This window comes from Triturus cristatus, chromosome 7, assembly GCF_964204655.1.
Source record: "Triturus cristatus chromosome 7, aTriCri1.1, whole genome shotgun sequence".
Taxonomy (NCBI): Eukaryota; Metazoa; Chordata; class Amphibia; order Caudata; family Salamandridae; genus Triturus; species Triturus cristatus.
The window spans coordinates 1,757,068,303-1,757,094,777 of record NC_140590.1 but is presented as its reverse complement, the minus strand read 5'-3'; the positions used below and the strand labels follow the sequence as shown (position 1 = coordinate 1,757,094,777).

At 48.7% G+C, this 26,475-nt stretch overlaps 1 long non-coding RNA gene across 1 annotated transcript in view; it reads left to right on the top strand.

Moving 5' to 3' along the window:
• LOC146813009 (uncharacterized) overlaps positions 1-21,910 on the top strand; it is a 132,356-nt gene extending 110,446 nt beyond the window's left edge. Inside the window, exons 2-4 of the long non-coding RNA XR_014966942.1 lie at positions 21,582-21,607; positions 21,716-21,745; positions 21,851-21,910. This is a non-coding gene — a long non-coding RNA (uncharacterized LOC146813009). The remainder of the gene's footprint in view (positions 1-21,581; positions 21,608-21,715; positions 21,746-21,850) is intronic.
• The last annotated feature ends 4,565 nt before the right edge of the window (positions 21,911-26,475 follow it).

The following is a 26,475-nucleotide window of genomic DNA, read 5'->3' as shown; positions in this document are numbered from 1 at the left end:
TGGATGCAAACTCCCCCTACAGTCATGGTATCCCGGGTCAAAAAGGCAACCCACAAGAGGCATTAGGAACATACAGGAATAACTGACTCAGTATGAAGAGGATAGAAAATTAGAAAGACCGGATGCACAATGTGCCTCGGCAGGACAAAGCCATTAGAACCGAAATATCAATGCTCAAAACAGTAATTTACTTTATCTCCCGAAATACTTTGGTTTATGTAGTATAGCAATCCAGTCTCTCTAATGCCTTAATTTGTGCACATCTCCAGTAGTTCCAAATGGATTAAAATACACCAAATTTACGACTACATCATGTCGCCAGGGAAGCAATGTTACGTCTTGGGGCTTTCATTTCCCCACCTTAGCGCATTATGTTTATTCAAGGCAGCTAAATCGATTGGACTAAACCAACAAAGAGCTATGTATAGTGAGGACAGTAACCCAGAGCATCCAATGACTTAAAACTGTCTGGGAACATGTACTAGAATGGTGCCCAAATAATTAACATGCAATATGTGAGACTTTTGCTGTCGTTAAATTAATTGAAAAGCACGTGCGGTTGAGTTTTAATCCGATAATACAGCTTCCCCAAACCTGCCAAGTTAACACCCTAACTGTGATAAAGTGAAAGGGCACAGGCTTCTGAAAGGGTACTGGCTTCAGTTGTTAAGAGGCAACCCTCGTCCCACAAACCAGCCGTGTGGCACCAGAAATCTTTCACGTAAGATTCTGAGCGGGTGAATCTTACTCCCTTCATCAACAATTTTTTGAACGCTTGCCCAAAACAGCTGACTGCCTTTACAAATTGTCGCATGTATCTTAGTTAACCAAGCAGCTGAGTCTACCTGCGTGCGCTGGCAGTTGGGAGCCAAAACAAGCTACTGCACCTGCCCCAGCAATATTACTAATCTAATGGCCCCCAATAACAGCCAAACCTGCTAAACAGTCACCTAAAGCTGCCCACCATAAGCGCGATCCTTCTCCACTATGAGAAACTCAGCCACCCATACTGCACCATAGTAAAGAAACAGCCGATCTCAGTACGATCGCTGGCAAACCCCAACATGCTGCAAAACTAGCGTGCTTCCACCACAACAGCTGTTCATTCACACCACAGCTGATCGCGCCATATCCAAAGCTGCTCGCCGCTAATGAGCGACTATACCTTAACCGGGCGTCCCAGCTGACAGAAACAGCTGAGTGCTTCCCGAAGCTGGTCGCACTTCTCCCCGGCCGTTCAGGAGCACCAAAACTGTTTTTGCCCGCCGTTCATCCCGTTGAATCGCTCTCACGCTCCTTCGTTCCTCTGCCCGCACACCAACGAAAAAACACCTATAGAGACAAGCGCGCGCCACGTGTTAAAAGTGGGAGGGTTGAGGGGAGTGCGGCCGAGTCGGCAAAAGTGAAAGCGTTTCCTTTGTGGGAGCGAGCAGCGGCAGGAGCAATAATTGCTAACACATGGCGCTGCTGCTCGCTCCCGCAAGGGATTTGCCAAACATGCACGCGTTGCCATTGAAAGCAATGCAACACGTGCACGTTTTTAGGGCAAATAGTGAATCGATGGCTAAAGGTCTTTTTCCTAAGCAGCGCATGTGCGCTGCTTAGGCGAGACCTAAAAGACATATTTTGAGTTTGGCTGTGTAGTGAAATATAAACGTAGCGGGGACACCACACTGGGCAAGTTCTATATTTTATTCCCAAGAATATTCTGATATGGTTTCAAAGTCTCCAACTGGATAAGACCGCTTTCAGCTTGTGCAAGGGATTCATTTACAAGGGGATTCCCAGCTCTGTGGGCCAGGACTCTCTCTCAACTGTGCATACAGTTTTACTGATGACTTGTCGCTTAATTAGACCATGTGTCATCGGTGCTGTCAATGGCCCCCACCTAAGCCCCCTAACATGAACGCAAGTGGAGACTGAAGGAAAAGGTACCCAAATTTATCTTAGACTTGCTGCTTGGAGACATTCAGTGGTGAAAGTAAACGCTTGACACACTTGACAACACTAACCATTCCAACACAAAAACAACCAAACATACACATGAAAGCAAGTCACTTTTGATGATCCAATTTAAACAAGTCTGTGAGCAAACCCTGATAGACCAAGTTGTGAAGGTATTCGAACTCAGACAGAGCCACAAAGTCATATTATTGGCAATACAACACTAGACAAATCTCTGTGACATAACGTAGCATAAAATAAGAAATTTTCATTTACAACCAAGAATAAATTATATTTTTCTACTAACACTTGCTTGCACCAGGTGTTACTGTTGTAAATGTCATTTTGGCTCCAGAGAAGGTCATACAAAAAATGAGGAAAGCGATTGTCCTGCGGTCCAGGATACTAACAATGGGGGTGTCAGCTGTGCCAACCTGCCCCAGACCTCACACTTTTCATGGTCACATGCTGCAAAAACAAGATGCATTAGTGAATGGATGTTTTCCTAAATGAATGATCTAATGAGTAATTACATTTAAAAGGCAGTATCCACCTTAGTGATATATTTTGAAAGCTAGCCTTGCAGATTCTGTGATGTATTCTCAATGAGGTAGGTAACCACAGCTGCCGCTATGTGGCGACATTTCCTGGAGCCATCTATAAATGTTTCTAGCAGTCATTATTTGTATTTTGGACCAGCTACTCATGCAGACAGAACACCAGCAAGGGGCCAGGCATGAAGTTTGTGCCCTATGACCCATATAACATTGTGACATGCATGCAACAACCTCTTCAAAGAACATCTGCCCGACGCCACTTAGATGGGTGGAGTCAAATTTAAATGTTATGGGTGTGAAAACGCTTTTCGTGTACTGGAGCGCCTGGCTTCAAATGGCAGCTGCCGGGCCCTCTCAGAAAATTAAAGTAAAAAAAAAAACGTTAATCACAAGGGGTGGAGGTGCGTTGAAAAAAAAACCAGTGGGGAGTGAATGGGAATCAGAAAGGGGGCAGGGGGATGGAGAACACTGCCAACGGGAGGGGGTGGGAACAGGAAAGTGACATGACAAAGCTTCTGATAAGAAGCTTGGTTGCCATGGACAACGGGAAGGGAAGCTATTGGCACAAGATGGTGTCGGACTGTCCACAGTCCAACGGACACGCGCATGCTGTCTGCTATGGACAAATGGCAACAGCAGCCATGTTTGTCCATGCAGACGTGTGCATGAAAGCCCTCGGCAGAATCGATTCCAAAAGGTACCCTCAATAGCGAGAGCAGCGCATGCGCTGCTTTCGCCAGGCGACACCTAAAAACAGACAGGGAAATCCAAGCCTCTCAGCGGCTCATTGGTGGTGTTATAGCGCTCCCCTCTGGTTCTTTAAATAAGCCCCCTAAACAAGAACGTAATCTCGGGCCGAGTTCAGGCTTGTGGATTCTCTTCAGCGTGCTCAGGGAAGGCAGAAGGAAGCCTAAGGAGAGAGTGACGATGCGCTCCAGCACGTTTTCCTTGACGGGGGAGGCGAGCCCAGAGACGCGCTCCAGCACGTTGTGCAACCACACCGCGAGGCACGGAGACGCGCTTCAGCGCATTGTGAGGCACACAGAGAGAGCCCGGTATTAACTGACAGGCGAGCCCAGTAGCGGCTCGGAGATGCGCTCGCATCTTGCACTGAAAACAGGCGAGCCCAGCAATCGGCTCAATGGGGAAATACGGGAGAGTCAAATGAGCAATTCTCCTCTTTCCTGTTCAGTGAAGAAACGGCTTCTTCCTCCCAATGGTCCAAGTCATGGTACTTGATTGACAAGCACCGGGCCTTAGGGAGGCGGAGCCTATATAGGACTCAGTGTGCTGAGTCCACCTGACCAGTCACACAGGATTGTGGGATATTTAGTCATTCTCCTGCGGTCTTATACATGCAGTGTGCTAATGTATGAACCTACCTCGGTCTACCTACGCCGTGGTGTGACATTTATATATGTATATACATTAACATACAAATATATATATTCACTTAAAAAACCATAGGTTTCACACATGTTATAGTTAGCTGGACATTTCACTCGTAAAAAACCAATGAAATTCCCCCGTTATAGTTAGTTCAGGTAACTATAACTAACGCGACCGCAATCCACTGCTGATGATGTCACATATTACATCACTGTATTCACTAAGATATTGTTAATAAGTCAGTTATACAATTAATTTTACAAACAAAAAACATCCATTTAGACACTTATTTACCCGTTTATTCTTCCATTAACCTTTAGATATACATATATAAAAAATATTTATTTTACAGAAAGACACATATTCTCTGGATGATGTCATCAGTGATGTAATATGTGACATCATCAGCAGTGGATTGCGGTCGCGTGAGTTATAGTTACCTGAACTAACTATAACGGGGGAATTTCATTGGTTTTTTACGAGTGAAATGTCCAGCTAACTATAACATGTGTGAAACCTATGGTTTTTTAAGTGAATTTGCAAGGTTTTTTAAATGCTAATTCCTAACTATAACGTGTGTGAAACCTATGGTTTTTTAAGTGAATTTGCAAGGTTTTTTAAATGCTAATTCCTAACTATAACATGTGTGAAACCTATGTTTTTTTTTGTGAATTTGTAAGGTTTTTTAAATGCTAATTTATGTATCTATTATTATTTTTTTTATATATTTATTTTACAATAAACTACCTATGTATATAGTAATAGATTGACTGTATCCTGTAATATGGAATGGCTCAGCTTTTTTTTTTTTTATTTGGATAAAGTTGAACAGCATAGTTAATATCTTCTATAAACTTATAAACAGTTTAAAATGTTTTTTTTTTTAAGGGTTTTTCACCGTGCGCGCACCGTGCGTGGACGGTGCGCGCACGCCGCGATTTTTTGAAAAAAAAATAAAATGTTTTTTTCACCCTTCGGGGTCCTTCATTGACCCCCTGACAAAGGCTAGGGGGTCAGGAACTCTCTACCCTGCCCCCTTTTCACGTTCTCCACCTTTCTTTTTCTTTTTTTTTTTTTTTTTTTTTTTAAAAAAACCTTTATTCGTGCATCTTAAAAGAACAAATACGGGCCTACAACCGTCAGGCCGGCCACGATACAATGAAGCACTGATACCCACATTACATCCCCCGTGCATCAACAGTCAGGATTAACAACGAGTTATGGGTCACATACTGGAGCTATCTTTGACACCCGGGGAAGGAGAAGTGAAGGTTAATTTTAAGTTTTTTGATAATTTTATCAAAGAAAAAAGTCAATGAAGGATAGGAACAAAGGAGATTCGAGTCCGCAAGATAGCCTCACCACACGGGAGAGCAGCAACATCAGTAAGAACAACAATTGAAGTAAAAACTCAAACAGTGAGGCGGTGCAGAAATATAACAGGATAGTCACAAGAGCAAGTACGCACCCCTCCGGAGCCTCCCCCACTCGATCCACCCCACACCCGGACCCCGAATCGAAGAAAGTAGAGCGCAGAGACATAAAAGAAAAAGGCCCATAGAACTAATTAAGAACAGAGTATTACCCCCCCACCCTACACCAATGCGGAGGCTACGGCCTACCCCCCCCCCAGCATAGTGCCTGTCGCCCAATGAACCCGAAATATAGAGAAGAGAGAAAGTAGGAATAGAGTAAAGAAAGTAAGAAAACAGAAAAGAAGGTGGGGAGGAGCCCACGGGACACCAGAGCGCCCCAAACCATCAGCCATTCACACTGAGAGCCCACTACGCCAAAAAACGGCATGCGAAGATACCATGGCACCACAGTGTAAGCGAAGGGATACAAGTCGCGACGAGTGCGCGCAGAACATACATACAGTTCCAGTCCCAGGCCAGCCCGTCCATAAACCATGGCAATAGAAGTCAGTCTAGCCCTGGCCCGATCGCGGGCTCGGGATTAAACCAGCCCCTGCATGAAGGCCCCATGTCCCGAGCAGACAAAGACAAGATGGCCGCCTGTGAAAGGATAGTGAAGTAGGATCACGAAATGGCCGCCGCCCATCAAGTAAGGTCCCTCTTTGCACCACAGAAAATCCAAACCTGGCAAGTAAGGTACAGGAGTTCCACAAAAAGTAAGCAGTGGGCCGCCGCGGACGGTTCCTCGAAGCCGCTAGGTGTCGCTCAACAGGATAGTCCAGCGGACGCGGTGAGGCAGGCAACAATGAAGCAGGCAGCCATGACCAGGGGGACAAAGTATCCGCAGTTGAGGTGTAGAGCGGTCTACCCTGGGCGCCGGGAGCGCCAGGTGAAGGCACCAGTGTAGGACAGTCACACACCGCCGTTGCGTCCCCGCAAGCGGACAAAAGCACCGGGAGACCCACGCCCTGCCGATGACACACCGTGCGCTCATGACCCGCGGCCGACAGTATGGGGTCAAACCGCTCACTCAGCGCCTGCAGGCCAGCGCACATCTGTAGTTGGAAGTCCCGCAGGGCAGCCAGAACGGAGCCGCATGTCAGCGGAGGCTGGGCCCCCACATCGGCAGCAATCCGGGACGGCACCGTGGAGCTGGAGTCCGGAAGAGGGAGGGCGAAGTGGGCAGCGGGCGAGACCGGAGTATCGCCCCCCAGCCGCAAGCAGGCACTCAACGCCATGTTTTGCCGCTATACGTTGCAATGGCCAGGGGGGGGGGTCGTGGCAAGAAGTAAATACCCCTGAGGTCTACGCCGCAACGGGAAAGGCCGACAGTCGCTTCTCTTCTCGCAGGTTCCCTCCGCCGCTGGCTAGGCAATAGGCGAAGGGGGCAGCAGCCTCCCACGGCGCGGTCCTCAGAGCGGGGCAGGGGACCCGCCGCACCGGAGCCCACCCCACAGCTCCAGCCCGTCCGGCACAGGTTGCAGAAGGTGTCCGGCCGTCCCTCTCCGGGCTCATCCGGCAACGATCCGTGGTGCAAGGTGAGATCGGGACCGCGGGGCTCAGGTTAGCGCTATCTGGTCCGGTAACTGCGGAGCTTCCAGGGGGCCAGCAAAGGCCGTAATGGCGCAGGGTTTCAGTGCAGAAGACAAAAGCACCCAAAACTCGGGCATCCGGGCGGGCTGAGACTCCGGGAAAGCGGCAGCGCGGTCAGCGCGTCTTCGCACACGTTGCACCTCGAAAATCGGCGAGGATGGGCAGCAGGATAGTAGTCCGAGGCCACGGACCGACGGAGCCGGGCGCTCAAGCGTCTGCTCCGGTCGCCATCTTGGCTCCTCCCCTCCCACCTTTCTTTTTCAATGCCACAGACATCGACAGACAAAATGGCGTCCGACACTTCCTGATTTTGACCGATTCGAATGTTTACTGACATCTATCCGCCAATCAGAATTACGCTCGCGCACGGCACCGTGAGCGCACGGTGCGCGCACGTTCCGCGCCTATAGATATTTATGTACTTTTAACTGCAATTTTCTCAGGAAATACTGAACAGATTGACACCAGATATGCAAAAGGCACTTCCCTGACCTGAGGACAACCTCTTTGCCAAATTTCAAGTAATTCTGTTCAGCCGTTCAGGCTGTACCTTCGACTAAAGGTCCTATGGGAAAATGCATGGGGAAAACGTGTTTTGGGACCCCCCTTTTTTCTCGGCCCCCGCTTGACGAATCAGCCCGAGACGTTCAGGGTAGGAGCTGAGCGGAGCGCCCCTTTAGTTTTGAAAATTTCGCGAGGATTCGTCAACCGACGCCAAAGTTATTCAAAATAGAATTTTCAGATTTCCTATGGAAACTCGGTCCTAACTATAACTATCTACTGGTGACTGCCAGTAGATAATATATTACCTACTGGCGGTCGCCAGTAGGTAGATATTGTTGCAGGGATTCTGCTTTTGCACAGAACTATGCGCAGGAGACCAGGACCTCAGAGAATTGTGGTGTACCAGAAAACTCCCCTCAGAACCCAGACCCCTTATCCGACTAGCTTAGTATCTAATTTGTTAACCTAGATCTAGCTAGGTGGTCCCAATGTATAGACAAACCAGAACAAGCGACTTAGATATTTCTCAGGAGTGGTGGGAATCCGAAATACCTGTTCGTACTTATTTATTAGTCCACAACATAATAATACAGACACAGTAAAGTTTAAAGAGTTTATTTTATAAACCTCGCGTCCTAAGATGCAGTACTTTGGCTAACACTAGCAGACTAACAATACAGATCAGAATCATGAGCATTATCATAATACCATATAGAATGAAAGGAGCAATCATACTATTAATGACAGTGGTATACGGCCACACTCCTTTCACTATAATCTAATACAATGTTATTATTAGACTATTAGAAGGTCTCTTAGGCTAACAGGGGGGACCCCATACCGTATAGATCAGCTTAGTAGAATCACATCAAAGGATCAGCTCTCACAGCATGCATCAGCTCTTCTTGTTCGAATGAATGTAAAACCAAACTGTTCTGCAATATTAAAGACGCTTGTCCTTCAAACATTGGCAGCTGTATGCATGATATGTCTAACAAGTGTCTACGATCAATCTAAACACAACACTCTGTACCTTCTAGTGACCCAGACGCGTTCTTTGCATGATGTACAGACCAAGGGCACATTTTCACGGTTAAGAATTGTTAGATCTGGGGGTCTCTAGTTGGCAGAGGTATACACCTTAGACCAAATAGGGACCCTTGCTTCTAGTCAGGGTACAAGGACACACACGGTAGATAACCCCTGCTCACCCTCTAGGTAGCTTGGCTCGAGCAGACAGGCTTATCCCCAAGGCAATGTGTAAGGTATTTGCACGTAGACACCACAATGATCCCCCCTCCGCACACCACAAACTTAGACCACACAGGTGAGTTATATCAAAAATAATATATCTTTATCTAGTTTCCGCAGTTGAAATCAAGCATCACAGGTTTACACTATATTCGCTTTCTTGGTTGGTCGGGATCTTAAGACGATAGTCTCTAGTTTCTGGTGTGATTCGATACTCACTGAGAATGAATCAGTTCGTAGGCTCTTGTTGTTTAGGCAGCTACGTTGCTCCGTCGGCGTCACTGCGCTCGTTGTACAGAGCGCTCCTCTGGCTGTTCGGTGCAAGGCTTCCACAACTCCCTCGACGAGCCCTCAGTGACGATGTCGACGTCACCGGAGTCAGCCACTCACAGCGCGGCTTCGTAGAGCAGGGAAGTACGACTCTTGGTCTGCTTCAGGCCTCCGGGTCGCGGCAAGGCACGTGCCGATGAGCACGTCGGTCTTCTTGATGCGACAACCGTTGTCAGGCCCGGATCAGCGCGGTACTCTCCAACAAGGCAGAGAGCAGCCCGCCCACTTCACCGGCAGATGTTGAGAAGCTTGGTAGAACAGTCCACGGTCCCTGCAGCACACAGCAGCGCAGGGGGGACACAGCGGAGTCTTGGGTTCGGGGCAACCTTTCTATCCCTGGGTTGCGAAACAGGAGGCCAGCTCTTCTCAGGCCCTTGGAGATTCGGTTTAAGACACGGCACACAGCAAAGTCTTGTTTGGTCAAGTGGGTAGAGTCAGCACACAGCAAGACCCCTTCTCCTCCTCAGCTTCAGTTGTACAGCAGAACAGGTCAGCCCTTAGAGCACACAGCAAGGCAATCTTCCTTTAGTTCTTCAGCGGTCCGTCTTTCAGCAGAGGTTCCTCTTGATGGTAGAATCTAAAAATCTGTTGTCAGGGGTCTTGTACTTATACCCCTAAAAGTCTTTGAAGTCTTTGTGCAAGTGGGTCCTGAGCCCGGTCTGATCCAGTTCTGGGTGTTGCTGGAGCACTTTGTTTTCCTGGCTTCTACATTCTTTTCAGAGTGAGGAGCAGAGTCGTCAGCCGCCCAGCAGGAGGTGGAGCCAGCAGTGTGGCAGGCAGGCACAGCTCTATTCACTCCCAGGTGCTATCTCCTCCCTCCACTCTCCTTGCAAATGTCGCCATTCAGCAGAGGGCTGACTCAGCCAACCTCCTGGGGGATCCCCAGCCCCTGTCACTCTCAAGCCAGACAGTCAATCCACAAGCACGCCCAGGCACACAGAAGGGTCAGACAAGAGAACAGCTACTCTCTAAAAAGTACTATTCTCCAACTCGGGATTTAAAAACAACCTCTCCTAAAAGACGTGTTATTAAATGCTGAGCTCAGGGATATCAAACACTCATGTCTTATCTTGTTCCTATGAGAAGATAGGCGGATAGCCATTGGCACCAGCCTCCCCCATGTTAGCCTATGGAGCAAGATAACCTTGCAGCAGTGAACACACAAAATGGCCGTTGTTCACTACCAGAACATGTTACCTGCACTAGTACATGCTCTACCTTTTACATACACTGCACCCTGCCCAGGGGGGTACCTTGGGCCTTCCATAGGGATGACTGACGTGTAGAAAAAGGGAAGGGTTAGGCCCGGTCAGTGTGGACACTGGCCAGGAGGACATGGCACTCCGGGGACTGCAGGCAGGTCTGCGGTGGCAGGCCTGAGACACCATTTTAGGGCTACACAGGTGGGTGGCGCAATCAGCGCTGCAGACCCACTAGTAGCATCTGTCATCACCAGCCCTGGCACACACAGTGCACTTTACTAGGGACTTCATGGTGATACAGATATGCCAATCCGGTATATCCAATCAATATGATATTTTACACAGGGAGCACTTACACTCTGGCACTGATTAGCAGTGGCAGAGTGTCCAAAGCATCTAAACCAGCAAAAACGAAATCCATCACAGCATCAAAAATCCAGGTAGCAGAGGCAAAAGATAGGGGAAAAACCCACGCCAAGGATGTCAGGTCTAACACGTGTCCCCTCCAGCTGAAAGTGGGGAGAACTACCCACCCTCTTGGGAGTTCTCATCACTAAGGCGGAAAAACCTGGACAGACCATCAGCATTGGCGTGCTCTGTACCGGGACGGTGTTCCACCGTAAAGTCCATTCCCTGTAGAGAGATGGACCACCTCAACAGTTTTGGATTCTCGCCCCTCATCTGCATTAACCATCTGAGGGGCCTGTGGTCGGTCTGAACACGGAAGTGAGTCCCAAACAGGTAGGGCTTCTTCAGGGCCCAGACCACAGCAAATCCTTCCCTTTCAATAGCGCTCCACCTCTGTTCCCTGGGGAGTAGCCTCCCACTAATGAAAGCTACAGGCTGGTCCCCGCCCTCGTCGTCCATCTGTGAGAGTACTGCTCCCACACCTTGCTCTGAAGCGTCTGTTTGCACTACGAACTCACTCGAAAAGTCAGGCGCCTTAACCACCGGTGCTGTGCACATTGCAGTTTTCAGGGCATCAAAAGCAGTTTGACAGGCCTCGGTCCAATTCACTTTCCTGGGCTGATTTCTAGAGTGTCAAGGGGGTAACAATGGTGCCGTATCCCCTGATGAACCGTCTGTAATACCCGGTGAGTCCTAGAAAGGCTCTCACCTCTGTCTGCGTCTTGGGGGGTTCCCAAGCCAGAATGGTATCAATCTTCGCCTGTAGGGGCGCCACCTGGCCGCTCCCTACCTGGTGTCCCAAATACACCACTGATCCCTGCCCTATCTGGCACTTACTGGCCTTGATAGTGAGGCCTGCCTTTTGCAGAGCCCTCAACACTTCACAGAGGTGTTGCAAGTGTTCCTCCCAAGTGGAGCTGAACACAGCAATGTCATCCAAGTATGCGGCGCTGAATTGCTCCAGCCCGGTCAGTACCCAGTTGACCAGTCTCTGGAAGGTGGCAGGGGCATTTTTCAATCCAAAGGGCATGACGCGAAACTGGAAGTGCCCCTCTGGTGTTGAAAATGCCGACCTCTCCTTAGCCCCCTCAGTTAAGGCATTCTGCCAGTACCCCGAAGTCAAATCAAAGGTGCTGAGATACCTGGCAGCTCCCAACCGATCCACAAGCTCATCAGCTCTGGGGATGGGGTGCGCGTCAGTCTTGGTGACCGCATTGAGCCCACGGTAGTCCACGCAAAACCGAAGTTCTGGTGGGTCACCAGGTGTAGCAGCTTTCTTGGGAACTAGGACCACTGGGCTAGCCCAGGGACTGCTGGAGGGCTCAATCACCCCTTACGTCAACATCTTGGAAACTTCTTTCTTGATGCTGGCCTTGACCTTGTCAGCTACTCTGTAAAACTTCTGTTTCACAGGTAGACTATCTCCAGTGTCCACATCATGGACGCACCAATTGGTGACACCTGGGGTCAGGGAGAACAGGGAGGCAAACTGACCCAACACCTGGCGACAGTCTCTCTGCTGTTCTGGGGTCAGGGTGGGCGAGAGGACCACACCATCCACTGACCCGTCTTGCTCCTTGGTTGCCAGGAGGTCAGGGAGAGGATCACTATCCTCCTCCCCACCGTCATCTGTAGCCATGAGCATCGTCACTTCAGACCTCTCGAAGTGGGGTTTGAGGCGGTTCACATGCAAGACTCTAAGGGGCTGCCTAGGAGTCTTCATGTTGATCAGGTAGGTCACCTCACTCTTGCGCTCCACCACCTCATATGGCCCGGTCCACTTGTCACGGAGCGCACAAGGCTCCACCGGCGCCATTACCCACACTTTCTGCCCAGGATGAAATTCAACCAGAGTGGTGTTCTGGTCTTACCATCTTTTCATCTCCTCCTGGCTGGCTTCTAGATTCTCCTGAGCGAGCTTCCTGAAGCGCTGCGTTTGGTTGCGGATGGCCAGCACATAGCTGAACACATCCTGGGGTGTTTTCCCACGGGACTTTTCCCACCCCTCCTTCACCAGTGTGAGAGGTCCTCTAACAGGGTGGCCATACAGCAGTTCAAAGGGGCTGAACCCTAAGGACTACTGAGGCACCTCCCTGTAGGCAAACAACAGGCATGGTAACAAGACGTCCCACTTCCGTCTCATGGGCTCCGCTAGGCCCATAATCATACCTTTCAGGGTGCGGTTGAACCGTTCAACCAACCCATTTCCTTGAGGGTGGTAAGGAGTGGTGAACTTATAAGTTACCCCACACTCCTCCCACAGAGACTTCATATACCTAGAGATGAAGTTGGTACCCCGGTCGGAGGACCACCTCTCGGGGGAACCCCACACGGGAAAAGATCCCCATCAATGCACGGCCCACCACGGGTGCTGTGATTGTCCTGAGAGGGACTGCTTCCGGGTACCGAGTGGCGTGATCCACCAAGACCAGGATAAACCTGTTGCCTAAGGCGGTCTTGGGATCCAGGGGCCCTATGATATCAATGCCCACCCGCTCGAAAGGGGTGCTCACTACAGGAAATGGCTGGAGGGGCGCCACGCACTTCCCTCCGCTCTTACCACTGGCTTGACAGGTTTGGCAAGACTTACAAAAGGTACCGACGTGCTTCTTCATCTGGGGCCAGTAGAAGTGGGTGACAAGCCTGTGATAGGTCTTGTCTTGCCCCAGATGTCCTGCGAGAGGCACGTCATGAGCCAGACCCAGTAAGAAGTTCCTGAAGCGCTCGGGTACCACCAGCACACGGGCTGCACCGGGCTCAGCAAACTTAGGCTCACTATAAAGTAAGTCGTCCTCCCAGTAAATCAAATGTTCCTTGGACCCTAGGCCCGCTGCCTGGTCTGCAGCCTGCTGCCGCACACCAAGGAGGGAAGGGCACTCCTTCTGAGCCTGGCAGAATTCCTCCCTGGAGGGACCACCCTCTTGCTGCCAATGGGTCAGCTCAGGCAATTCCCCCAGTTCGGCCACCTGTTCCCCTGTAGGTTCCAGGGCATCCCCCTCAGGTTCTGCTTCCTCCGGGACCGTGGGAACAGTGGGGGCCGGTTTCCCGCGCCCTCTGCCCCTTCCTCTCCTGACAGGTTCCTGGGCCATTGTTCCAGGCTCCGGTTCTACTAATCCACCCTTACTGGCTGTCATGGCACGTGTGGATACACAGATCCACGCTGGCAGTCCTAACATCTCCAAGTGAGTTCTGTGCTCTACGTCCTTCCATGGAAAACTCTCCAGGTCGTTACCCAACAGACAATCTACCTGCAAGGCATCACTGACACAGACTTCCAAGGTACCAGAGACTCCCCCCCATGTAAAGGGAACACGCGCCATCTTGCAGAGGCGCACTGAAGTGTCAGCTGCCACTACTGGGCGGAGCACATTGGGAATGACTTGCTCTTCAGACACCCACTGACACCTGACAGATATCACACTAGCCCCGGTGTCCCTCAGAGCCTCTATCTCCCTCCCATTGATGGTCACCTTTTGCCCGTATTTCTTAGTGTTAGCGGGTATCAAGGTATCCTGGACCATCTCTTGGTCTCCTAAAGAGACAAGGGTCATCATAGCTAATCCCTCCTCCCCACTGGAAATCAAATCCCCTCCCAAAGCTACACTAGCTAACCCTGGGACGGGAGCAGCAGCTGGTGCTGGGGGTTTCTTGGGACAGTTAGGGGCTATGTGGCCCACTTCCCTACAAGCATAGCAAGTAGGCGGTGGTCTGTTGCCCTTAGGGGGCCAAGACCTCTTAGGCTTGGGGGCTTGGGACTCCTTCTCCTGGGAACTGTTTTGGGGCCCTTTAGCGAACTCCTTACTGTTACCCTTGTCCTCCCCACCTTTCTGCTGGGGACCCTGTCCACCCTTGGCTGGCATACTTACCACCCCTTTGTTGACCCTGGTGCTAGTCCAGCGGTCGGCCTCTTTAGCAAGCTCACTGGGATCAGTTAACTTGCTGTCTAAAAGATGCTGGCGCAGCTCTGGAACACATAGACTACTCAAGTGCTCCCAACTAATCAAGTGACACAACCCCACATAATCAGTTACTTTGCTGTCCTTTATCCAACCTTCCAGTGCACGCGTGTACATACTCACACACTCCACTCAAGTATTCGAATCAAGTTTCTTGAAGTTCCTGAACTTCTGGCGGTACTGTTCTGGTGTAAGCCCATACCTGAGGCATAAGGCCTCCTTCATAGTGGGGTAGGTTAAGGTACCTGCTGCTTCTAAAGACATCCCTCCCAGAGGCCTCAAAATGCTTCCACAAACCTGCTCCCCAACTCTTCTCAGGCACTTCATTCATCTTCAAGGCAAGCTCATAGGATCTAAACCATGCATAGATATCCTCACCCCTCTGATAATTCTGTACCAAATCTTTCGGTATGTATACTTTACCCGCCTGTACTGGTTGTGCGCTGCCACCATTCGGACTGGACTCCACTTGTTTGGCTTTAATGTCCAGCTCCCTCATGCTCAACTCATGAGCCAACTGGAGTTTTCTCTCTTCCAAAGCAAGAGCATTCCTCCTTTCCTCCGCCTCTTTCTCACTGTCAAGGCGCAGTTTCCTTTCTTCCGCTTGAGCTTTGAGCTTAAAAAGTTCAATCTCATGGGCCCTAATCCTCTGATTTTCCTCCAGCTTCTCTGGAGAAAGGCTCCTACTGGAATGGGTGCTGCCAGCCCTAGACGCTGGCCTATTCACTGGCAGATCATCGGATCCAAATCCGTGCTCCGGTGAGCCATCCCCTCCAGTAGTTTCCTCGGTTGCGCCATTCTTGGCCTCCCACCAGGCCCTTAGAGCTTTCTGTAGCTCCGTCTTGTTGGCGCCGCCCTTCACTGGGCATCCAAGCTGCTTGCAGAATTGCTTTAGTTGCTCCTTCTTATATTCGAGCAACTTTTTCACTTCGAATTGCAATTCCGACTCCTCACCTACTCCATTCAGAGACATGATGCTTCGTCGATCCTCCAAGAATAGTCTTCGCAAAAACTTCGTGCAATGCAACTGCTTACTAGATTAGTGATGTACGAAGAATCACTGCAGGTCAAGTGCAAATACTGGTTCTAATCCCACCGCTGCCACCAATGTTAGATCTGGGGGTCTCTAGTTGGCAGAGGTATACACCTTAGACCAAATAGGGACCCTTGCTTCTAGTCAGGGTACAAGGACACACACGGTAGATAACCCCTGCTCACCCTCTAGGTAGCTTGGCTCGAGCAGACAGGCTTATCCCCAAGGCAATGTGTAAGGTATTTGCACGTAGACACCACAATGATCCCCCCTCCGCACACCACAAACTTAACCACACAGGTGAGTTATATCAAAAAAAATATATCTTTATCTAGTTTCGGCAGTTGAAATCAAGCATCACAGGTTTACACTATATTCGCTTTCTTGGTTGGTCGGGATCTTAAGACGATAGTCTCTAGTTTCTGGTGTGATTTGATACTCACTGAGAATGAATCAGTTCGTAGGCTCTTGTTGTTTAGGCAGCTACGTTGCTCCGTCGGCGTCACTGCGCTCGTTGTACAGAGCGCTCCTCTGGCTGTTCGGTGCAAGGCTTCCACAACTCCCTCGACGAGCCCTCAGTGACGATGTCGACGTCACCGGAGTCAGCCACTCACAACGCGGCTTCGTAGAGCAGGGAAGTACGACTCTTGGTCTGCTTCAGGCCTCCGGGTCGCGGCAAGGCACGTGCCGATGAGCACGTCGGTCTTCTTGATGCGGCAACCGGTGTCAGGCCCGGATCAGCGCGGTACTCTCCAACAAGGCAGAGAGCAGCCCGCCCACTTCACCGGCAGATGTTGAGAAGCTTGGTAGAACAGTCCACAGTCCCTGCAGCACACAGCAGCGCAGGGGGGACACAGCGGAGTCTTGGGTTCGGGGCAACCTTTCTATCCCTGGGTTGCGAAACAGGAGGCCAGCTCTTCTCAGGCCCTTGGAGATTCGGTTTAAGACACAGCACACAGCAAAGTCTTGTTTGGTCAAGTGGGTAGAGTCAGCACACAGCAAGACCCCTTCTCCTCCTCAGCTTCAGTTGTACAGCAGAACAGGTCAGCCCTTAGAGCACACAGCAAGGCAATCTTCCTTTAGTTCTTCAGCGGTCCGTCTTTCAGCAGAGGTTCCTCTTGATGGTAGAATCTAAAAATCTGTTGTCAGGGGTCTTGTACTTATACCCCTAAAAGTCTTTGAAGTCTTTGTGCAAGTGGGTCCTGAGCCCGGTCTGATCCAGTTCTGGGTGTTGCTGGAGCACTTTGTTTTCCTGGCTTCTACATTCTTTTCAGAGTGAGGGGCAGAGTCGTCAGCCGCCCAGCAGGAGGTGGAGCCAGCAGTGTGGCAGGCAGGCACAGCCCTATTCACTCCCAGGTGCTATCTCCTCCCTCCACTCTCCTTGCAAATGTCGCCATTCAGCAGAGGGCTGACTCAGCCAACCTCCTGGGGGATCCCCAGCCCCTGTCACTCTCAAGCCAGACAGTCAATCCACAAGCACGCCCAGGCACACAGAAGGGTCAGACAAGAGAACAGCTACTCTCTAAAAAGTACTATTCTCCAACTCGGGATTTAAAAACAACCTCTCCTAAAAGACGTGTTATTAAATGCTGAGCTCAGGGATATCAAACACTCATGTCTTATCTTGTTCCTGTGAGAAGATAGGCGGATAGCCATTGGCACCAGCCTCCCCCATGTTAGCCTATGGAGCAAGATAACCTTGCAGCAGTGAACACACAAAATGGCCGTTGTTCACTACCAGAACATGTTACCTGCACTAGTACATGCTCTACCTTTTACATACACTGCACCCTGCCCAGGGGGGTACCTTGGGCCTTCCATAGGGATGACTGACGTGTATAAAAAGGGAAGGGTTAGGCCCGGTCAGTGTGGACACTGGCCAGGAGGACATGGCAGTCCGGGGACTGCAGGCAGGTCTGCGGTGGCAGGCCTGAGATACCATTTTAGGGCTACACAGGTGGGTGGCGCAATCAGTGCTGCAGTCCCACTAGTAGCATCTGTCATCACCAGCCCTGGCACACACAGTGCACTTTACTAGGGACTTCATGGTGATACAGATATGCCAATCCGGTATATCCAATCAATATGATATTTTACACAGGGAGCACTTACACTCTGGCACTGATTAGCAGTGGCAGAGTGTCCAAAGCATCTAAACCAGCAAAAACGAAATCCATCACAGCATCAAAAATCCAGGTAGTAGAGGCAAAAGATAGGGGAAAAACCCACGCCAAGGATGTCAGGTCTAACACGTGTCCCCTCCAGCTGAAAGTGGGGAGAACTACCCACCCTCTTGGGAGTTCTCATCACTAAGGCGGAAAAACCTGGACAGACCATCAGCATTGGCGTGCTCTGTACCGGGACGGTGTTCCACCGTAAAGTCCATTCCCTGTAGGGAGATGGACCACCTCAACAGTTTTGGATTCTCGCCCCTCATCTGCATTAACCATCTGAGGGGCCTGTGGTCAGTCTGAACACGGAAGTGAGTCCCAAACAGGTAGGGCCTCAGCTTCTTCAGGGCCCAGACCACAGCAAATGCTTCCCTTTCAATAGCGCTCCACCTCTGTTCCCTGGGGAGTAGCCTCCTACTAATGAAAGCTACAGGATGGTCCCCGCCCTCGTCGTCCATCTGTGAGAGTACTGCTCCCACACCTTGCTCTGAAGCGTCTGTTTGCACTACGAACTCACTCGAAAAGTCAGGCGCCTTAAGCACCGGTGCTGTGCACATTGCAGTTTTCAGGGCATCAAAAGCAGTTTGACAGGCCTCGGTCCAATTCACTTTCCTGGGCTGATTTCTAGAGGTTAGTTCTGTCAAGGGGGCAAAAATGGTGCCGTTTCCCCTGATGAACCGTCTGTAGGGGGGTACCTTGGGCCTTCCATAGGGATGACTGACGTGTATAAAAAGGGAAGGGTTAGGCCCGGTCAGTGTGGACACTGGCCAGGAGGACATGGCAGTCCGGGGACTGCAGGCAGGTCTGCTGTGGCAGGCCTGAGACACCATTTTAGGGCTACACAGGTGGGTGGCGCAATCAGCGCTGCAGACCCACTAGTAGCATCTGTCATCACCAGCCCTGGCACACACAGTGCACTTTACTAGGGACTTCATGGTGATACAGATATGCCAATCCGGTATATCCAATCAATATGATATTTTACACAGGGAGCACTTACACTCTGGCACTGATTAGCAGTGGCAGAGTGTCCAAAGCATCTAAACCAGCAAAAACGAAATCCATCACAGCATAAAAAATCCAGGTAGCAGAGGCAAAAGATAGGGGAAAAACCCACGCCAAGGATGTCAGGTCTAACAAGAATGTATAACAACCGTTTGTTATCCTGTAAGGCAAAGTCGAGTCAGCATTTTACAAAATGAATAACACATAACAACAGTGTCGTGTGCAGCGCAGCAGAAGCGACAAGCTGGCTTGTTTACTATGATCTCGGTTGTGCTAACTTAGTGTTGTAAATAGGGCGTGGCTTAGTCCATCTCACAATATAGTTAGGACCTATTTTCCATAGGAAATCCGCAACATTCTATTTGGAATAACGTTGGCGCCGATTGACGAATCTTCGCGAAATTTTCCAAACTTTTGGCCAGCTCCGGTCCACTCCAATCCTGAAAATTTCACGGTGATTCGTCAAGCGGGAGCTGAGAAAAAAGGGGGGTCCCAAAACACATTTTCCCCATGCATTTTCCCATAGGACTTGTTGACGCAGCTACAGCCCGAACTGCTGAACAGAAATACACCAAATTTGGCAAAGAGGTAGTCCTCAGTTCAGACTCGTGCCTTTTGCTTAAATGGTATAAATCCGTTCAGTAGTTAGAAAAATAGAGTTAAAAAGATAGATATATCTATGGCCTCGGAGGATCCACGCACCCTCCCCGCACCCAGCGCGCACCCTGCCGTGCACGAGCTGAATGCTAATTGGCTGCCAACACTCTGAATCAGGAAGTGTTGGCAGCCATCTTGTGCCTCGATAGAACCAAGGCACAAGAAAACCGAAAAAAAGGCGGAAAGCGCGACAAGGGGGCAGGGTAGAAACACCCTGACCCCATAGGCCTGCTCAGGGGGTCCCACAAGGACCCCCAAGGCCAAAAATGTTAAAAAAAAATTTCAAAAATCGCTGATGAAAATAAAAATGAAGCGCGGGCTCCCGCGCTTCGTTTTTATTTAGCCCCTGGGGGGGGGCAAGTCCCGGGGGCAAAATGATATTATAATGGGGGGCCCAGAGGGGCCCCCCAGCCCCGGGGACCGCCACCCCCCGGGGCTAATCTGAATTATGGGGGGGCTCAAAGGCCCCCCCAAGCCCCGGGGACCACCACCCCCCGGGGCTTGTTTTTTTTTTTTAAAACAAAAAAAACCTGTGTGTGGGGGGCTTGAGCCCCCCCACACGCCCTGGGGACCTCCACCTCCCCGGGGCACTAATTATTTAAAATAGGGGGTCCGCTTCGGACCCCCAAGTCCCGGGAACCACCACCCCCGGGGCTTTGACAAAGGTGGGAGGGGGGCCACGTGCCCCCCCTGGAGCCAATGATGGCCCTGGGGACTGCCACCCCTCCTGCAGTCTCCTGGGGGTGCCCACCCCGGGACACTGCTGTTTGCAATGGCAGGGCGGGAGCCGCCCTCGCGGCTCCCACCCTGCCATCGCAAACTGCTTTGCTTCATTGAAGCGAGAGCAGGGAAACCTGCTCTTGCTTCAATGAAGCAAAGCAGATTGCTTTTCCACATGGGGAGCAGCATGTTAGCTGCTCCCCATGTGGAAAAGCAATGCCGGCTCCCGCAGGAAGCGGGGAGCCGGCGGGACCGTGGGGGGATTGGGACCCCCCCATGGACCCCAACGAGATGGCCAGGCCCTGTGGGATGGTGTCCCCGGGGCCAGTAGTGGCCCGGGAGGGGGGCCACGTAGCCCCCTCCTAAAAATGTGAAAAATAATAAAAAAAGAAAAGAAAACGGCCTCGGGGAATGGGGTCTCTGGGGCCAAAAGGGGCCACAGGAGGGGGGCAAGGCAGCCCCCCTCCAAAATAAAAAACATTTTTTCAAAAAAAGGGCCATGCCCCGGGGGATGGGGTCCCCGGGGCAAAATATGGCCTCGGGAGGGGGGCAACGCGGCCCCCTTCCAGATTTTTGTTTTTTTTATTTAAAAAAAAAAAAAAATTGGGTCAGGCCCTGGGGGATGGGGTCCCCAGGGCCAATAAATTAGAAAAAGGGGAGCTACAGTATGCACCAGGGGGCTGCGTTGCAGAGAGGTGTTATGAGGTCACGCCCCTTTTTACACCTCTCTGCAACGCAGCTCCGTGGCGCTTACTGGAGGTACCTGGTGGGCTAGTTGGCTTCAAGGGGATTTAATCTCCCAACTTAAAACGCGTGTCAGAGCTCACCTTCAGCTTCTCGCTGGTTACTGTTGTCTTGCAGAACAGAAGTCGCTAGCATCCCGACTCCCACTTCCAATCACTCAGCCCCAAGAAATGTCTTGGCTCTAACTGATTAGCAAGGGGGAAGGGGGAAAATGGATAAAATAATAAACCATAGAAGAGACTGGTTCTGGACCTTCTGGTTTCCTATCTGGAATTCTTCTTCGGCTTTCACTCTGCTACTGAAGACTCCTAAGGGTAACTAAGCACACAACAATTATCATTTCTCCTCTACTCTATCTTATCTCTTTTCTTCTCTTCTCTTGCGAATTGCTACCTACCCAGGATCCTGAACTCTGTGCCTCTCTTCCTGTTCAACTCTGCATTTCTTCTTTCCTTGTTATTGATGTCTCTAATTATCTGTAAAACATATATCTGTTAATTATACCTATTTATTCTTTGATTAGTGCATCTTCAAACTCTTTCTCTTTTTAACCTACCAATAATGTTATTGTTTGTTGCCTTCTCTTTCCTTTCGTGGTATCTCTTCTTTCTTTTTATGCTTCTTAATATTCTAAACTGTTGTCTTCTAGATTATTTCTTCTGTGCTTTTAAAACCTTTTTCCTGTTCGCTTCCTCTCCTTAGGTTACTGCGGAGCTGCTATATCTCTGGTAAGTCTATCTCCTTTCTTTCCTAGTTAACTGTTGGTATAGTCTGTATTTACTCCTCTAGAACCCTTTACACAATATATTCTATAATGTTCTTCTTTTCTGTTACAGGACTCTGTATGCTAATCACTGCTGACCACGGTAGGTCTTAATTACTTATTTGCGTCACCAAACATTGCTTGACATGTTTATGTGCCTGAATACTCTATCTGTAATTCACTTAGCTTTCTTCTGTTTTCTTTTCAGATGCGGATGAAGACTTCACTCGTTTTCTGAAGAGACGAGGTGACTCCGTTCTCGACTCCGGTAAGTAGCCCTCTACGGACTCCAAGCGTCTTTTCTGTCCTCTTCGGTAAGTATCGGTTTCTTGACTCGGAACAACTCACAAGGCGTTACTCTCTGGAAAACTTCTTACTCAAAATAATTCACTTCAGAACTGGGAACACACGCGAACACGTCTTCTCTGAGGAAATGTCTTAGTGAAGTGCGCACTACTTCAGGCGTGCGCACATCACACCGTCTCTCTGGATTTTCTAACAACTAGACCGCAGACCCCAGCGCCTTAGCGGCCATCTTGGAATTGCGGGCATGCCACAAACTCGACCATTGGAGTCTATTTGAAACCGAAACGCCTATTGAACTTAATTCCTTGCGCTTCGTTTTGGAACTCACATTAGGGATCCTGACAACGCGCCAGGGGGCGCGTTTGCACAGTGGTGATGGTAGGGGGCGGTGCCTGAGGTGATACTGTGCAAACACGCCCTGTGGCGCGTTTTAAGTTGGGGAATTCATTCCTCTTCAATCCAGAGGTCCCCTAGGGGACAACTAGCCCACCAGGTACCTCCACTAAGCGCCACGGAGCTGCGTTGTAGAGTGTTGTAAAAAGGGGTGTGGCCTCTGAACACCTCTCTGCAACGCAGCTCCCTGGCGCATACTGGAGGTACCTGGTGGGCTAATTGGCCACCAGGGGACCTCAGGATTCAAGGGGACTAAATCCCCCAACTTAAAACACCCCATGGGGCACGTTTGCACAGTGGTGAAGGTAGGGGGCGGGGCCTGATGTGATATGTGTGCAAACGCGCCCTGTGGCGCGTTTTAAGTTGGGGAATTAATTCCTCTTCAATCCTGAGGGTCCCTGGGGACCAACTAACCAACCAGGTACCTCCAGTAAGCACCACGGAGCTGCGTTGCAGAGTGTTGTAAAAAGGGGCGTGGCCTCTGAACACCTCTCTGCAATGCAGCTCCCTGGCGCATACTGGAGGTAGCTGGTGGGCTAGTTGGCCCCCAGGGGACCTCAGGATTGAAGACTTAAAAACGCGCCACAGAGCGTGTTTGCACACGTTGCCTCAGGCCCCGCCCCCTTCCTTCACCATTGTACAAATATTCCTCTAAAATCAGCCGAACTACGAATTCTGATTTACTCACCTGTTATCAGGAGAGAAGCCCACCACTGACTCTGAAAAGTAATTCTAAGCGTACTTACCAGTAACTTGTATTTCCTTCCATAGGAATCCATTGTGTGGTTTTCACCAGAAAATTTTCTGTGTCCATTTTTGACACTTACAAATATGCGTCTAAATTCAGCCGAACTACGAATTCCGATTTACTCACCTGTAATCAGGAGAGAACCCAGTGCTGCATCTTTTAGGCCAGCACTGACCCTGAAAAGTAATTCTAAGCGTACTTACCAGTAACTTGTATTTCCTTCCATAGGAATCCATTGTGTGGTTTTCACCAGAAAATCTTCTGTCTATTTTCACACACTAAAAATATTCCTAAAAAATCGTCTGTATGACTTAAACACATTCTTTCAACTGTTTACAGGAGGTTGGCCAGTGCTGGATCCACGATCCACCACTGAGTAGGAAAAAGTAACGATAACACTACTTACCTGCTAAGTGAATTTTCTGCCATAGGATAACATTGGTGATTCTATGTGAAAAATTTTCTAAGTGTCAACTTTTAAAGTACAATAATATTCCTTAAAAATTACTACTGTAACCAAAACGCTTTTACTCAACTGTTTACAGGAGATGTCCAAGGACTGAATCTAGGATCCAGTCCTGTGGTTAGAAAAGTAATCCATAAAGTAACTAATTGCATTTAACTAGAAATTCACATTGAGGTCAATGTTGCTTTGTGTTTGAAATTGTGTTGCCCATTGCAACAACTGTAACTACTGTACTTAAAAGTCTGTTGCCTATTTGCCAAGTATTTAAACTAAAGTAATTCATTCTGACAAAGTATATTTTGTATTGTAATTTATAATGTAATTATAATGTAATTAAAAATATATATCTAAAAATAAAGTTTTAAAAATGTAGTAAATCAGTATAAAAAAAGCAGTATAACAATTAATACATTAAAAATTGTCATTTACAAAACCTTTGAAATTCACAGAAGAAACCATAGGTTTCAGGCCTGATATAGTTAGGAATTAGCATTTAAAAAACCTTTGAAATTCACTGAAAAAACAATAGGTTTTAGTGGTGTTATAGTTAGCTGGACATTTCACTCGAACAAAACCATTGAAATTCCTCCGATATAGTTAGTTGTACTAACTACATCTCGCGCGCCCACAATCCACTGCTGATGATGTCACATATTACATCATTCAAGACATGGTTAGTGACATCACTGATGACATCTCAAATGACATCACTGATGACATCACTGATGGCATCATCCACGTGACAATCAGATACACCTCATCATACACTAGTATAACCTTCAATCTGGCACTCTGTATTTTACAGTGAGTGATGAAAGGTATGACTTCACGGAGAAGAGGGATCATTGAATCACCGCTTCACGGCCCGACTCGACTCTGCATGTTGGGGTGGAACGTTGGGGACTAAAGGGAGTCCTGGACTTTAATCACGGGGTTTCGTCATATCATTAAACCCCCACCCTTACCTGGTATTACAGCGTCCATTGAAGGACATTATTCAGGCTCCACAATCCGCATTTACCGGAACATGGCATTCTGAGAACTGCAGTCTATGACACCAGACTGCAATCACTCAAGGCGGAGCCAGCTGACTTACGTCATTGGGAGGACCATAGAAATTTAAGGGAGGAGGTTGGAGCTACCTCGTCACACGGCGGCATCTGAGGAAGGCTAATTCAAGCTGAAATGCATCATGCCATACAAGCTGTAATAAAGGAACTCCCATTATGCTCCCCGCTGTGTCCTCTAGCTTCTTTGAATGAGGGGCTGTTTGTGGATATGTATATATATATATATATACACACACACTCGCACATGTACATATATATATATGTACATCAACACAATCCTCCAAAGCAGATCAAAGGAATGGGGATGTACTTGACTGTAAGTTCCAATCTTGATATATTCATGCTAGAACACGGAGAAACGGGTGCCTCCCCTACTCATTCTATGCTAATCCACTCTACGACACTCTAGTCCACACTTCTAAACCACTCCACTCTATGCCACTCTGTGCCACTTCACTCTTTGCCACTCCACTCTATGATACTTTATTTCACTTCTTGCCACTCCACTCTAAATCACTCCACTCTACTACACTACACACCAACGGACCAACGATTCTAATATATCTTTACATAGGACAATTGGAATAATAAAAAATCTAAAATACAAAGCTTATACCAACGGATCAACGAATCAAATATATCTTTCTTTTTTGAAGTCAGGAATATATTTGATATCTACATAGGGGGAATAAATTGACAAGCAGACAGGAAATGTGTAACAGGTCACTAATTGAAATTAATAAGAACAACAAGACCTGATGATAGTTTAAATATTACAACACAACCTTTTGCCCCACTATCAATGAGAAAATAAAGACATCTACTAAGTTAATGTGTCAACAAAACGTTTACCTTGAACAAAAACTCAACTTGGAATTATCTTAAACCAAAATTCTCTCCGCTTTCTTCTCAAAAAATAAAATAAAAAATAATGGCCGACCGTTGGACCAGACTTCTAAAGGACATGTTTCATGATGAAGGGGAGTTAACAGTGGGACATGGCCAGCATAATGCCAAACCAACAGGATTAAAGAACTCACCAAAACAATTGCTTAAGGAATTAGAACAAGCAAGGATAGTAGAGATCAACAAATGGTGGAAGAGTGTTACTCTTAAAAAATATATCGACTGCAGAAGAGTTCCTAGAGGTCTACGTATTTTTGTTTTACCAAACTCTAAGTGACTTGGACTCAGACCTGCTCTTAAAATGGCAATCAGATACCAACGAATGTTCTATGAAACGAATTAACACTCTAATAATACACGCGGAAAGGAGACTATCACAAACCATGGAAATAATTAAAAATTTGGAAAAAACATTGCAAGATTTTAAGAAGACACCAGAAGGTATAAACGCATTTGAGGACATGGAAAAGAAACTGAACAAACACGAGGAAGAGATACAGAATAAGAAAATTCGGAAATTTCAGCGTGATAAAATAGATTACGCCACAGGAAGAGTTTATACCTTTGCAAGAAGATATGATGCGAATTATAAGAAACAATCAATGGATCGGGCTCTAGATCAGACAACAACACATCAGGAGACTGTGAGAATATCAAGTGCGGAGAGCTCGGAAGTGAGTTCAGGAGATGAAGGACTACCAATGAATAGATTGGGACTAGATTTTTCCAGGGAAATGCGTCTGGTGAGAATGACGACACGGGGAAGAGGCCTCCCCCAGAAAACGGAAAATCAACCAAAAGAACTAGACGGGGCGCATGAAGCAAATCCAAAAAAACAAGAGATCAAAAGAAATAGAGATCCCCGAAAACCATGAGAACAATCTAGTAGTCAACCTTTCCTCCAAAAAACTAACCAATAAGCATCTTAATCTACTCAATAAGGG